The sequence below is a fragment of the Delphinus delphis genome, chromosome 11, assembly GCF_949987515.2.
Source record: "Delphinus delphis chromosome 11, mDelDel1.2, whole genome shotgun sequence".
Taxonomy (NCBI): Eukaryota; Metazoa; Chordata; class Mammalia; order Artiodactyla; family Delphinidae; genus Delphinus; species Delphinus delphis.
The window spans coordinates 58,615,128-58,630,393 of NC_082693.1; positions in this window are offsets into that span (position 1 = coordinate 58,615,128).

Sequence of the window (15,266 nt, forward strand, 5' to 3'; positions counted from 1 at the left end):
ATTACGTGTTAATGTTAGGGCTCATATTCTCTGAAATTTCATAGCCTGATCCCTGTCTATTTTCTTATGATTCTAAATAGTGGGGCTGCTTAACCTAATCCAATAGAGTCTCCAGATGTATGTATATTCTTTACTCTCAGTGTTCAGACTCCAATTTTCAAAGCCCAGTCAACAGTTTGTCATTTTCTTCCCAAGGATAATTTATAGCAGGGATATTCATTGTCTTCAAGGAAAACATTCTGTCTTACCATAGAATATGTTTCACCCCCATGTTCCAGCATAGTTCTCAGAGTCTGACTTACTTAAGCTTAAATACCACATGTTGGACTCCAAGAATCCAGCCCAAAACAGACTATAACAAAACTAGTCTCATTAAAACTTAGCCTTGGGCTTCCCTGCTGGCGCGGTGGTTGAGAGTCTGCCTGCCGATGCAGGGGACGCAGGTTCGTGCCCCAGTCTGGGAAGATTCCACATGCTGCAGAGCGGCTGGGCCTGTGAGCCATGGCCACTGAGCCTGCACGTCTGGAGCCTGTGCTCCGCAATGGGAGAGGCCACAACAGTGAGAGGCCTGCAAAAACTTAGCCTTGTATAAATCCTGGAATAAAAAGACCTCATACCTCCTAAGATAACTGTTTGTAAACCCCCAAATTTTAGGGACCTTCAACTGTAAATCCATGTTTTGGAATGTAAAATAATGAAAAAAATTAATACTGTTAATTATGCACTCAATTTACATTATAAGCTGAATTCTTAACTTCTAATTCTAAAGCATGTACTTTCAGATTAATGAATTGGTCAGTTTACACCAAGAAAATTGCAGTTGTATTTTCATTACATTTCTGTAACAACGGCCTACTATGGTACTTTAGAATTTTGCTTTTGGGACCTTCAGTTCAAGATGACAGAGTAGAAGGACATGCGCTCACTCCCTCTTGCAAGAGCACCGGAATCACAACTAACTGCTGAACAATCATCGACAGGAAGACACTGGAACTTACCAAAAAAAACCCTACATCCAAAGGCAAAGGAGAAGCCACAGTGAGACAGTAGGAGGGGCACAATCACAATAAAATCAAATCCCATAACCACTGGGTGGGTGACTCATAAACTGGAGAACAATTATTCCACAGAAGTCCATCCACTGGAATGTTCTGAGCCCCATGTCAGGCTTCCCAACCTGGGGGTCTGGCAATAGGAGGAGGAATTCCCAGAGAATCAGACTTTGAAGGCTAGTGGGATTTGATTGCAGGACTTTGACAGGACTTGGGGAAACAGAGACTCCACTCTTGGAGGGCACACACAAAGTAATGTGCACATCAGGATCCGGTGTGTGTGTGGGGGAGCAGTGACCCCGTAGGAAACCTACCTGCTAGTGTTGGAGGGTTTCCTGCAGAGGCGCAGGTGGCTGTGGCTCACGATGGGGACAAGGACACTGGCAGCAGAAGTTCTGGGAAGTACTCCTTAGCATGAGCCCTCCAGGAGTCTGCCATTAGCCCCACCAAAGAGCCTGTTGCCTCCAGTGTTGGGTCGCCTCAAGCCAAACTACCAACAGGGAGGGAACTCAGCCCCACCCATCAGCAGACAAGGAAATTAAAGTTTAACTGAGCTCTGCCCACCAGAGCAACACCCAGCTCTACCCACCACCAGTCCCTCCTATCAGGAAGCTTGCATAAGCCCCTTAGATAGCCTCATCCACCAAAGGGCACAGAGCAGAAGCAAGAAGAACAACAATCCGGCAGCCTGTGAAACAAAAACCACATTCACAGAAAGACAGACAAAATGAAAAGGCAGAGGACTATGTACAAGATAAAGGAACAAGATAAAATTCCTGAAAAACAATTAAATGAAGTGGAGATAGGCAACCTTCCAGAAAAAGAATTCAGAATAATGATAGTGAAGATGATCCAGGACCTCGGAAAAAGAATGGAGGCAAAGATTGAGAAGATGCAAGGAATGTTTAACAAAGACCTAGAAGAATTAAAGAACAAACAAACAGAGATGAACAATACAATAACTGAAATAAAAAATACACTGGAAGGAATCAATAGCAGAAAAACTGAGGCAGAACAGAGAAGTGACCTGGAAGACAGAATGGTGGAACTCACTGCAACATTAAATGCACAAACATTTGCATCATAGGGGTCCTAGAAGGAGAAGAGAGAGAGAAAGGACCCAAGAAAATATTTGAAGAGATTACGGTCGAAAACTTCCCTAACATGGTAAAGGAAATATCCATCCAAGCCCAGGAAGTGTAGAGTGTCGGCAGGATAAACCCAAGGAGAAACAGGCCAAGACACACAGTAATAAAATTGACAAAAATGAAAGACAAAGTAAAATTATTAAAAGCTACAAGGGAAAAACGGAAAATAACATACAAGAGAACTCCTATAGGCTAACAGCTGATTTCTCAGCAGAAACTCTACAAGCCACAAGAGGGTGGCACGATATATTTAGAGTGATGAAAGGGGACAACCTAAAACCAAGATTACTCTACCCAGCAAGTATCTCATTCAGATTCAGTGGAGAAATCGAAAGTTTTATAGACAAGCAAAAGCTAAGAGAATTCAGCACCACCAAACCAACTCTACAACAAATACTACAGGAACTTCTTTAAGTGGGAGACACAAGAGTAGAAAAGAACCTACAAGAACAAATCCAAAACAATTAAGAAAATGGTAATAGGAACATACATATTGATAACTAACTTAAATGTGAATGGATTAAACGCTCCAACCAAAAGACACAGGCTCACTGAATGGATACAAAAACAAGATCCATATATATGCTGTCTACAAGAGACCTACTTCAGATCTAGAGACACATACAGACTGAGGGGATGGAAAAAGATATTCCATGCAAATGGAAATCAAAAGAAAGCTGGAGTAGCAATACTCATAACAGATAAAATAGACTTTCAAATAAAGAATGTTACAAGAGAGAAGGAAGGACACTACATAATGATCAAGGGATCAATCCAAGAAGAAAATATAACAATTATAAATTTATATGCACTGAACACAGGAGCACCTCAATACATAAGGCAAATGCTAACAGCTATAAAAGAGGAAAACAACAGTAACACAAAAATAGTGGGGAACTTTAACACCTCACTTACACCAAAGGGCAGATCATTGAGACACAAAATTAGTAATGAAAAACAAGCTTTAAATGACACAATAGACCAGATAGATTTAATTTATATTTAAGGACATTCCATCTGAAAACAGCAGAGGACACTTTCTCCTCAAGTCCACACAGAACATTCTCCAGGATAAATCACACCTTCAGTTGCAAATCAAGCCTTGGTAAATTTAAGAAAATTGAAATCATATCAAGCATCTTTTCCAACCACAGTGCTATGAGATGAGAAATAAATTACAGGGAAAAAACCCACAAACACACGGAGGCTAGAAAATATGTTACTAAATAACCAAGAGATCACTGAAGAAATCAAAGAGGAAATCAAAAAATACCTAGAGACAAATGACAACCAAAACACGATGACCCAAAACCTATGGGATGCAGCAAAAGCAGTTCTAAGAGGGAAGTTTATAGCAATACAATCTTACCTCAAGAAACAAGGAAAATCTCAAATAAACAGTCTAACCTTACACCTAAAGGAACTAGAGAAAGAAGAACAAACAAAACCCAAAGTTAGTACAAGGAAAGAAATCACAAATATCAGAGCAGAAATAAATGAAATAGAAACAAAGAAAACAATAGCAAAGCTCAATAAAACTAAAAGCTGGTTCTTTGAGAAGATAAACAAAATTGAAAAACCTTTAAACAGACTCATCAAGAAAAAGAGGGAGAGGACTCAAATCAATAAAATTAGAAAGGAAAAAGGAGAAGTTACAACAGACACTGCACAAATACAAATCATCCTAAGAGACTACTACAAGCAAGTCTATGCCAATAAAATGGAGAACCTGGAAGAAATGGACAAATTCTTAGAAAGGTATAATCTTCCAAGACCGAACCAGGAAGAAATAAAAAATATGATTAGACCAATCGCAAGCAGTGAAATTGAAACTGTGATTAAAAATCTTCCAACAAACAAAAGTCCAGGACCAGATGGCTTAACAGGTGAATTCTATCAAGCATTTAGAGAAGAGCTAACATCCATCCTTCTCAAACTCTTCCAAAAAGTTGCAGAGGAAGGAACACTCACAAACTCATTCTATGCGGCCACCATCATCCTGATACCAAAACCAGAAAAAGATACTACAAAAAAAGAAAATTACAGACTAATATCACTGATGAATATAGATGCAAATATCCTCAACAAAATACAAGCAAAGAGAATCCAACAACACATTAAAAGGATTATACAACATGATTAAGTGGGATTTATCCCAGTGATGCAAGGATTCTTCAATATATGTAAATCAATCAATGTGATATACCATATTAACAAATTGAAGAATAAAAACCATATCATCTCAATAGATGCAGAAAAAGCTTTTGACAAAATTCAATACACTTTTATGATGAAAACTCTCCAGAAACTGGGCATAGAAGCAAACTACCTCAACACAATAAAAGCCATATATGACAAACCAACAGCCAACATCATTTTCAATTGTGAAAAACTGAAAGAATTTCCTGTAAGATCAGGAACAAGAGAAGAATGTCCACTCTAGCCACTCTTATTCAACATAGTTTTGGAAGTCCTATCCACAGCAATCAGAGAAGAAAAAGAAATCAAAGGAATACAAATTGGAAGAGAAGAAGTAAAACTGTCACTGTTTGCAGATGACATGATACTATACATAGGTAATCCTAAAGATGCCTCCAGAAAGCTACTAGAGCTAAGCAACGAATTTGGTAAAGTTGCAGGATACAAAATTAATGCACAGTAATCTCTTGCTTTCCTATACACTAACAACAAAAGATCAGAAAGAGAAATTAAGGAAACACTCCCAGTTACCACTGCAACAAAAAGAATAAAATACCTAGGAATAGACCTACCTAGGGAGACAAAAGACCTGTATGCAGAAAACTATAATACACTGATGAAAGAAATCAAAGATGACACAAACAATTGGAGAGATATACCATGTTCTTGGTTTGGAAGAATCAGTATTGTGAAGATGACTATACTACCCAAAGCAATCTACAGAATCAATGCAATCCCTATCAAATTATTAATGGTATTTTTTACAGAACTAGAAGAAAAAATCTTAAAATTTGTATGGAGACACAAAGGACCCTGACTAGCCAAAGCAGTCTTGAGGGAAAAAAAGGGAATTAGACCCCCTGACTTCAGAGTATACTACAAAGCTACAGTAATCAAGACAATATAGTACTGGCACAAAAACAGATATATAGATCACTGGAACAGGATAGAAAGCCCAGAGGTAAACCCATACACCTATGGTCAACTAATCTATGACAAAGGAGGCAAGGATATACAATGGAGAAAAGACAGTCTCTTCAACAAGTGGTGTAGGGAAAACTGGACAGGTACATGTAAAAGAATGAAATTAGAACACTCCCTAACACCATACACAAAAATTAACTCAAAATGGATTAAAGACCTAAGTATAAGACTGGACACTATAAAACTCTTAGAGGAAAACATACAAAGAACACTATTTGACTTGAATCACAGAAAGATCTTTTTTGACCCACCTCCTAGAGTAATGGAAATAAAAGCAAAAATAAACATATGGGACCTAATGAAACTTACAAGCTTTTGCACAGCAAAGGAAAGTATAAACAAGATGAAAAGACAACCCTCAGAATGGGAGAAAATATTTGCAAATGAATCGATGGACAAAGGATAATCTCCAAAATATATAAAGAGCTGATGCAGCTCAATATCAAAAAAACAAACAACCCAATCAAAAAAATGGGCAGAAGACCTAAATAGACATTTTTCCAAAGAAGACATACCAATGGCCAAGAGGCACATGAAAAGCTGCTCAACATCACTAATTATTAGAGAAATGCAGATCAAAACCTCAATGAGATATCACCTCACACTGGTCAGAATGGGCATCATCAGAAAATCTACAAACAAAATTGCTTGAGAGGGTGTGGAGGAAAGGGAACTCTCTTGCATGGCTGGTGGGAATGTAAATTGATACAGCCACTATGGAGAACAGTATGGAGATTCCTCAGAAAACTAAAAATAGAATTACCATATGACTCAGCAATCCCACTACTGGGCGTATACCCAGAGAAAACCGTCATTCAAAAAGACACATGCACCCTAATGTTCATTGCAGCACTATTTACAATAGCCAGGTCATGGAAGCAACCTAAATGCCCATCAACAGACGAATGGATAAAGAAGTGGTTCATATATACAATGGAATATTACTCAGCCATGAAAAGGAATGAAATTGGGTCATTTGTATTGATGTGGATGGACCTAGAGACTCTCATACAGAGTGAAGTTAGTCAGAAAGAGAAAAACAAATATCGTATATTAAGGCATATATGAGGAATCTAGAAAAACTGGTACAGATGAACTGGTTTGCAAGGCAGAAACAGAGACACAGATGTAGAGAACAAACATATGGACATCAAGCGGGGAAAGCAGTGGGGTGGTGGTGGTGGTGGCGGTGGGATGAATTGGGAGATTGGGATTGACATAGATACACTAATATGTATAAAATAGATAACTAATAAGAACCTGCTTTATAAAAAAATTAAATTAAATTAAAAAATTTTTTGCTTTTGTTCACATTTGAGTTGATATCTCCACTTTCTATAAGAGAAATGATCATATTAACAAAGCTTAACTTAATATTTCTTGAACTTTAAAGCTATTCTTAATTTCTATCTAATGCTACAACATTAGGTTTTTTGTGTGAAGAACACAAACAGATAAATATAAAATAATAGCCTTTTGATTATCTCCTAAATTCATAGACTTTCTCTAGCAATTTTAACTGGAATTTGGAAGTGGCTTCTCAAGATCATGTGAAAGTTAATTTATCTCATTTTCTCTGTCAAATATTTCTATTTTATCCTTGACTATTTTTGAATGCAGCTTGGAATCCAAAGAATAGAGGTCTTTTTTAAAAGTCAGTCTTCCTGCATAATGTTTAATGGTTAGATATATCCCTGAGGAAGGATCTAAATTCATTGCAAATGATACTTTAATGGAGCCTAGCTTTTTTGTCATGCGAAGAGAGCCAAATGAATGTAGCAGCCAGCAGCAATTCCTGTGGGAAGCAGTGCAACGTGAAGCAAGTGATGCTGTCAGAAATAAGTAAATAAATACCTCTAGCTTTCCCATTCTAACAATTTAATCCCATCAAAGAAATGCAGAATATGATTTACATGTTGTTGATAATCTTTTTAAAGAACAAGTCCATCTGCTATGGTTTGTTTGCACTTATATATCTGATAGGTATTTTATTCATGATATGCTGGAGAAATTATTAGCTCCTACAAAGTTGCAAGATGTTCATAAGTGAATATATATTCATTTACTTTAGAGAAATGACCCCCTTTCATAGCCATGGGTTATGTTAATTTGTCAGTGTCCATTCTAAAGCACTGTATGTTATCTTTTTTACATATATTGTCCTATACATTATGTTAGGAATATCCATGGCTCTAAATGACTTTACACAGCTATGAAATTTAAAACAGAGGAAGAGCGGGCGTGGGAGGAGGAAGAGAAGCACACATGAAATACCTGACTGGAGTTAACATTCTCTTTAGGAGAGAAGCAAATTCCATGAGAAGTAACTGTTGTAAACTTAGTAAGAGTCTAAATAGTTGCAACAGGAGGTAACAATGATTTTATACTCGAGTTAATATTTTCAATAGAAGTCTCATGATAGAAATTTTCTATGCTGTTCATTTCTTTCATTTCTATTTTCTTATGAGATATATACAATAGTTCATAAAGAAAAGCAAATAAAGTAGCTATATTATTATGAACTAGAAATTACTAAATTTTAAAGAGGATGAATTGATCAGTCTTTACATTTATGCTAGTCAATTTTATGTTTTTTCCCTTTTTCTTATATTTGATGTTTTTCCTTCTGTTTTTAAAATTTTTATTTTATATTGGAATATAGTTGATTTACAATGTTGTGCTTCGGGTGTACAGCAGTGAATTAGTTATACATATATATATATATATATATATATATATTTTGTTTTCCAGATATAGGCTATTACAGAGTATTGAGTAGAGTTCCCTGTGATATATAGTAGGTGCTTGTTGATTATTTTATATATAGCAGCGTGTATATGTTAATCCCAAACTCCTAATTTATCCCTCCACTGTAGCTTTCCTCTTTGGTAACCAAAAGTTTATTTTCTAAGTCTGTGACTCTGTTTCTGTTTTGTAAATAAGTTCATCTGCATCATTTTTTTAGATTCCACATGTAAATGATATCATATGGTATTTGTCTTTGTCTGACTTACTTTACTTAGTATGATAATATCTAGGTCCATCCATGTTGCTGTAAATGGCATTATTTCATTTCTTTTAATAGCTGAGTAATATTCCATTGCATATATGTACCACATCTTCTCTATTCATCTGTTGATGGACATTTAGGTTGCTTCCATGTTTTGGCTATTGTAAACAGTGCTGCAATGAACACTGGGGTGCATGTATCTTTTCAAATTATGGTTTTCTCTGGATATATGCCCAAGTGTGGGATTACTTGGTCATGTGGTAGCTCTATTTTTAGATTTTTAAGGAAACTCCAGTGTTCTCCATAGTGGCTATACCAATTTACTTTCCCACCAACAGTGTAGGAGGGTTCCCTTTTCTCCACACGCTCTCCAGCTTTTATTGTTTGTAGACTTTTTGACAATTGCCATTCTGACCGGTGTGAGGTGATACTTCATTGCAGTTTTGATTTGCATTTCTCTAATAATTAGTGATGTTGAGGGTCGTTTCATGTGCTTTTTGGCAACCTGTATGTCTTCTTTGGAGAAATGTTTATTCAGATCTTCCACCCATTTTTTGATTGGGTTGTTTTTTTTTTGCTTATTGAGCTGCATGAGCTGTTTGTTTACTTTGGAGATTAATCCCTTGTCGGTCACTTTGTTTGCAAATAAGTTCTCCCATTCTGAGGTTGTCTTTTTGTTGTGTTTATAGTTTCCTTTGCTGTGCAAAAGCTTTTAAGTTTAACTAGATCCCATTTGTTTATTTTTGTTTTTATTTTCATTACTTTAGGAGGTGGATCAAAAAACGGTTTTGCTGCAATTTATGTCAGAGAGTGTTCTATGTTTTCCTCTAAGAGTTTTATAGTATTCGATCTTACATTTAGGTTTTCAATCCATTTCGAGTTTAGTTTTGTGTATGATGTTAGAGTGTTCTAATTTCATTTGTTTACATGTAGCTGTCCCGTTTTCCCAGCACCACTTGTTGAAGAAACTGCCTTTTCTCCATTGTATATTCTTGCCACCTTTGTCGTAGATTAATTGGCCATAGGTGCATGGGCTTATTTCTGGGCTTTCTATCCTGTTTCACTGATCTATAAGTCTGTCTTTGTGCCAGTACCATACTGTTTTGATTACTGTAGCTTTTTAGTATAGTTTGAAGTCAGGGAGCCTGATTCCTCCAGCTCCATTTTTTTCTTTTCAAGATTCCTTTGGCTATTTGGGGTCTTGTGTGTTTCCATACAGATTTTAAGGTTTTCTGGTTTTGGAAAAATGCCATTGGCAATTTGATAGGGATTGTATTGAATCTGTAGATTATCTTGGGTACTATAGTCATTCTGACAATATTGTTTCTTCCAATCCAAGAACATGGTATATCGTTCCGTCTGTTTGTGTCCTCTTTGATTTCTTTCATCAGCATCTCATAGTTTTCAGAGTACAGGTCTTTTGCCTCCTTAGGTAGATTTATTCCTAAGTATTTTATTCTTTTTGATGCAGTGATAAATGGGATTGTTTCTTTAACTTCTCTTTCTGATCTTTCACTGTTAATGTATAGAAATGCAACAGGTTTCTGTGTATTAACTTTGTATACTGCAACCTTACCAAATTCCTTGATGAGCTCTAGTAGTTTTCTGGTAGCATCTTTAGGATTTTCTATGTATAGTATCATGTAATCTGCAAGCAGTGACAGTTTTAATTATTCTTTTCCAATTTGGATTCCTTTTATTTCTTTTTCTTCTCTTATTTTCATGGCTAGGACTTCCAAAACTATGCTGAATAAATCTGCTATAAACATCCATATTCAGATCTTTGTAAGAACATAAATTTTCAGCTCCTTTGGGTATATATCAAGGAGTACAATAGCTGGATAAACATAGCAAGAGTATGTTTAGTTTTCTAAGAAACCACTGAACTGTCTTCCAAAGTAGCTGTACTGTTTTGCATTCCCACCAGCAGTGTATGAGGGCTCCTGTACCTCCACATCCTCATCAGCCTTTGGTATTTTCAGTGTTCTGAGTTATGATCATTATAGTGGTGTGTAGTGGTATCTCACTGTTTTAATTTTCCAAATGATATATTATATGGAACATCTTTTCACGTGCTTATTTGCCATCGGTGTATCTTCTTTGGTGAAGCATCTGTATAGATCTTTTACCTATTTTTAAGTTGGGTTGTTCATTTTCTTATTGTTGAGATTTAAGAGTTCTTTGAATATTTTAGATAAGTCTTTTATCAGATAAATTTCAAATAAAACTATACCATTTCACAGGTAGTGAAATTACCTTATAATAACAAACTATCTTTAATTCCTCTCTCCCATCCATCGAAACATTGATGATGCTCATTTCACTCATATGTAAGTTACAGTCATCCAATACATTGTTATTATTATTTTAAACAAATTATTCTCTGCTAGATCAATTAAGAATTATAAAATTAAAGTTTTTATTTTACCTTCACTTATTCCTTCTGCGATGATCTTCTGTTTTTTATGTAGACCCAAGTTTCTGACCCATATCATTTTCCTTTCCTCTGAAGAACTTTTTAAAATATTTCTTGCAAGACAGATCTACTGGTAACAAATCTCAATTTTATTTGTCTGAGAAAGTCTTTATTTCCCCTTTACTTTTGAAGGATAATTTTGAAAAATTCTATGTTGGGAGATTTTGTTTTTGAATACGAAATATTTTACTCATTTCTTTTTGCTTGCACAGTTTATAAGCAGAATTTGGATGGTCTCATCTTTGCTCCTCTGTAGTTAAGGTTTCCCCCCTCCACCACCCCCAGCCCCTGGATACTTTCAGAATTTTTTTAATCTTTGACTTTCTGCAGTTTAAATATGATATTCTAAATGTAGTTTATTCAGCATTTATCCTGCTTAGTGTTTTCTGAACTTTTTGGCTCTGTGGTTTGGTATGTGACATTAATTGGGGGAAATTCTGATTATTTCCTAAAGTATTTCTTCTGTTCCTCTCTCTTCTCTCCTTCTGCTATTCCCATTGTGCATTTGATATACCTTTTGTTGTTGTCCCACAGTTCTTGGACAGTCTGTTCTTTTTTTTCTTTTTAATCTTTTTTCTATTTGCATTTCAGTTTTAGAAGTTTCTATTGACAGATCCTTATGCTCAGAGATTCTTTCCTCAACTGTGTCCAATCTATTAATGAACCTATTAAAGATCTTTTTTTCTGTTATAAGGTATTGTTTTTAATATCTCTAATACATCTTTTTTCTTAGAATTTCCATTACCAATTTGCTGTCAAATGTTGTCTATCTTTTCCATTAGAATCCTTAGCATATCAATCATAATTTTTTGTTTATTCTTACAGTCTGATATTTTCAAATTCTCTGCTATGTCTGAGTCTAGTTCTAACAGTCTTGCTCTGTTACAACTGTGGGTTTTTTTGTTTCTTTGTTTGTTTTGCTTTTTGGTATGTCTTGTAATTTGGGGAGTAAAGGCTGGACATGATATACTAGGTAAAAGCAACTCAGGTAAACAGGCCTTCAATAACGTGGTGGTAAGACATGTGAGAGAGGGGGATATTCCTGTATTATGATTAGGTCTCAATCTTTTAGTGAGCTATGCCCCTAGGCTATGAATTTCACAAGTGCATCTCAGTTCTTTTCTCTTGCTTCAGGTGGGAAAGGATGGCTAGAGGGGCTTTGAGTTGCGTATTTCTGTTTCACCAGGTATGTTAGATTCTGATAGAACTCCAATAGGTTAAGCTCTGGTAAAATATTGGGTTGGCCAAAAAGTTCAACCCAATAGTTTCTCTTGAGGGTAGGCCTTTTTTAGAAGAATAGAATGCTCTGGCTATTTCAAAATGGTTACTTTTCCCCCTCCTCCTGATAGAAGCTAGAATGGATTTGTCTATGATATTCTCTGTAACAACTGGTAGAACTCTAGGGTTTGTTTAATCATGAAATTGTGGGCTCCTCCCCAAGTTTTTACCTCTCAGGCTGTCACACTGAGCCTCTGGAAATTCATCAATTACAGTTCAGATTTTGCTACAAAGCATTGGCTTCAGGGGAGATTTCAGCTTGTGAGTTTCTTCTCAGCTAAGTTGTGATTCTCTGTATCCTCCTGTCTCTTCAATTTTGGAGGCAGTGATATGCCCTGCGACCTCATTTCTCTGGTAGAGCTAAGATCAATTTTTGATTTTTCCATTTGTTCAGCTTTTTTTTTTTTTTGTTAGGATAGAGTGGTGACTTCCAAGCTCTCTTCCAGGAGTCTGGAGGTCTTTTGTATGTATTATTTTTGTGATTTGTTAGTCATCTTGAATATATAGATTGATTAATTTTACCAACTTCAGAAAAGTTTCAGATGTTCAATCCCTCCAAATATTTCATCTACCCATTCTTTCTCTCTTTTCTTTTTGAAAATCCAATTAGATATACGTTAGATCTTTACCTCATCCCTAATTCTTCTTCTTTTTTTTTTTTTAAATAAATTTATTTATTTATTTATTTATGTTGGGCTGTGTTGGGTCTTCCATTTCTGTGCGAAGGCTTTCTCTAGTTGCGGCGAGCGGGGGCCACTCTTCATTGCTGTGCGCGGGCCTCTCACTGTCATGGCCTCTCTTGTTGCAGAGCACAGGCTCCAGATGTGCAGGCTCAGTAGTTGTGGCTCACGGGCCCAGTTGATCCGCGGCATGTGGGATCTTCCCAGACCAGGGCTCGAATCCGTGTCCCCTGCACTGGCAGGTGGATTCTCAACCACTGCACCACCAGGGAAGCCCTCTAGTTCTTCTTAAATCTTTTTTTTAACCTTTCATCTTTTCACTTTTATGTGTTCCATTCTGTAAAAATCCTTCTAGATTACCAATTTCCTTTTCATGTGTTTCTGTCTAATCTGATGTTAAATAAATTCATTGGAGATTTTTATTTCAATTATTATGTAGATAGATAAGACAGATAAATATATTTCTAGAAGGCTTACTTATTTTCCTCAAATACATTAGTTTTTTGGGTAATTTTTAGTTCCTAGCAGATTTTTTAAAACATTTCTTTGGGGTTTCCTTGGTGGCGCAGTGGTTAAGAATCCACCTGCCAATTCAGGGGACATGAGTTCAAGCCCTGGTCTGGGAAGATCAAAAATGCCATGGAGCAACTAAGCCCGTGCACCACAACTATTGAGCCTGCGCTCTAGAGCCCGTGAGCCACAACTACTGAGCCTGCGCACCTGGAGCCTGTGCTCCGCAACAAGAGAGGCCATTGCAATGAGAAGCCTGCACACCGCAACGAAGAGTGGCCCCCGCTCACTGCAACTAGAGAAAGCCCACGCACAGCAACAAAGACCCAACACAGTCAAAAATAAATTTCAAAAAATTTAAAAAAATTGAAGATTAAAAAAAAACACATTTCTTTGTATATGGTAAAGCGTTATTTTTAGGTAATTTGTGTCTGATAATTCCAGTATTGATGTATATTCAGGTCTGTTTCAGCTCTTTACTTTTCTGCTACTTTTCATTAACAGGGACTTAGTCATGATGCTTATATGCTTGCATATTTTTTTGTATATGTTTTTCACATTTTCCTCACAAAATTGTTTATGAGAAGTGCTTTATCTATTTATTTCATTTTTTCCACTTTTTGCTTCTTAATTACTGGAAATCAGGCAAAGAAACAATATTTTAAGAAAGAGGAAAAAGAGAGAAAGAGAAGAAAAGAGAGAGAGAGAATAGCAATATTAGGTATATTTATCTTGACTCCTGAACTCTGTACAATATGTAGCTGGCAGAATCAGTAATTCTTCACTGCTTTTGATTGTTCAGTTTCTTAATCAGAATTATTTCTGAAGATTCTCTCTTTTTATCAGTGCTCCCTATGACACTGGGATGTGCATTTTTCTTCTCTATATACATTTTTATTAACTTATATATGATATTGGCTTTAGCTCTCTCTCATGTAGGAATTGAGTATATTAGCTTACTTTCTCCTTAACTGACACACACCAATTATAGACGAAAAATGTCTTCAGTTTTTTAATCAGCAGTTTACATCCATTTATATTCTTTTAAAAACTATAATGCAGTGGAGAAGCGTGTATGCAAAACATGTGCATATTAGTTCTATAAGCCATAGTGAATTTCTGCAGTAAACATACAGAACAGATATAGGAAGAGACAAAATCCTTCAATATGTCCATTCCCTCCTTAAGCATTTTAATATTCTCTCCAGTGCCTTTATAAGGCAATACGCTTATAAATAAGCACACTATTTCCCATGCTATTCAAGTTCTTTACTCTGGTTGTTGCTTGTTCTTACTTCATTCTAATAAATAAGCATTACCTCTTGCCCTTGTTCTTTCTCCTTATCATCCAAAATTTATGCTTCAGCTATGTTGATTTATTTTAGTCTCAAATTCCAGATACTTCTAAGCTTGTCTACCATACCACATTACCAACAAGAGGAGAAATTAAATGTGAGGTTTCTTATTTTTTTCAAAAGTAGAACTTTAAATCTACCTACATTCATGCATCCTTAAAGTAGTCAGCCTCTGAAAGACAGGGACATAATGTTTCTTGCCTTCTTCTATATATCAAAACTAACTGGATTTTGTCTTACCTGAGGTCCATTCAGTGCTGACTTCTAAATGATAGATTGCCCCAGGGTCTGTCATCTAGCATTTTTTTCTTTTCTCTTTTTGCTTCCCTTTGTGCAATACCACAGCTTTTAAATGAAGTCCCCACCAATAACAAACCTGATCACATTTCTTACCACTCCCCTTCTCTCTACTCCAGACACACTGGTCTCCTCTTTTAGCTTTCTTTTCCCCATCGAGACGAACTTGATTAAAAAAATTATTTATATATGCGGACTCCACACCCACTTTCTTTCAAACTCTAAATTTGCTCACTTGCCAACCCTAGGTATTCACATGATTTTATTTTTATACCTA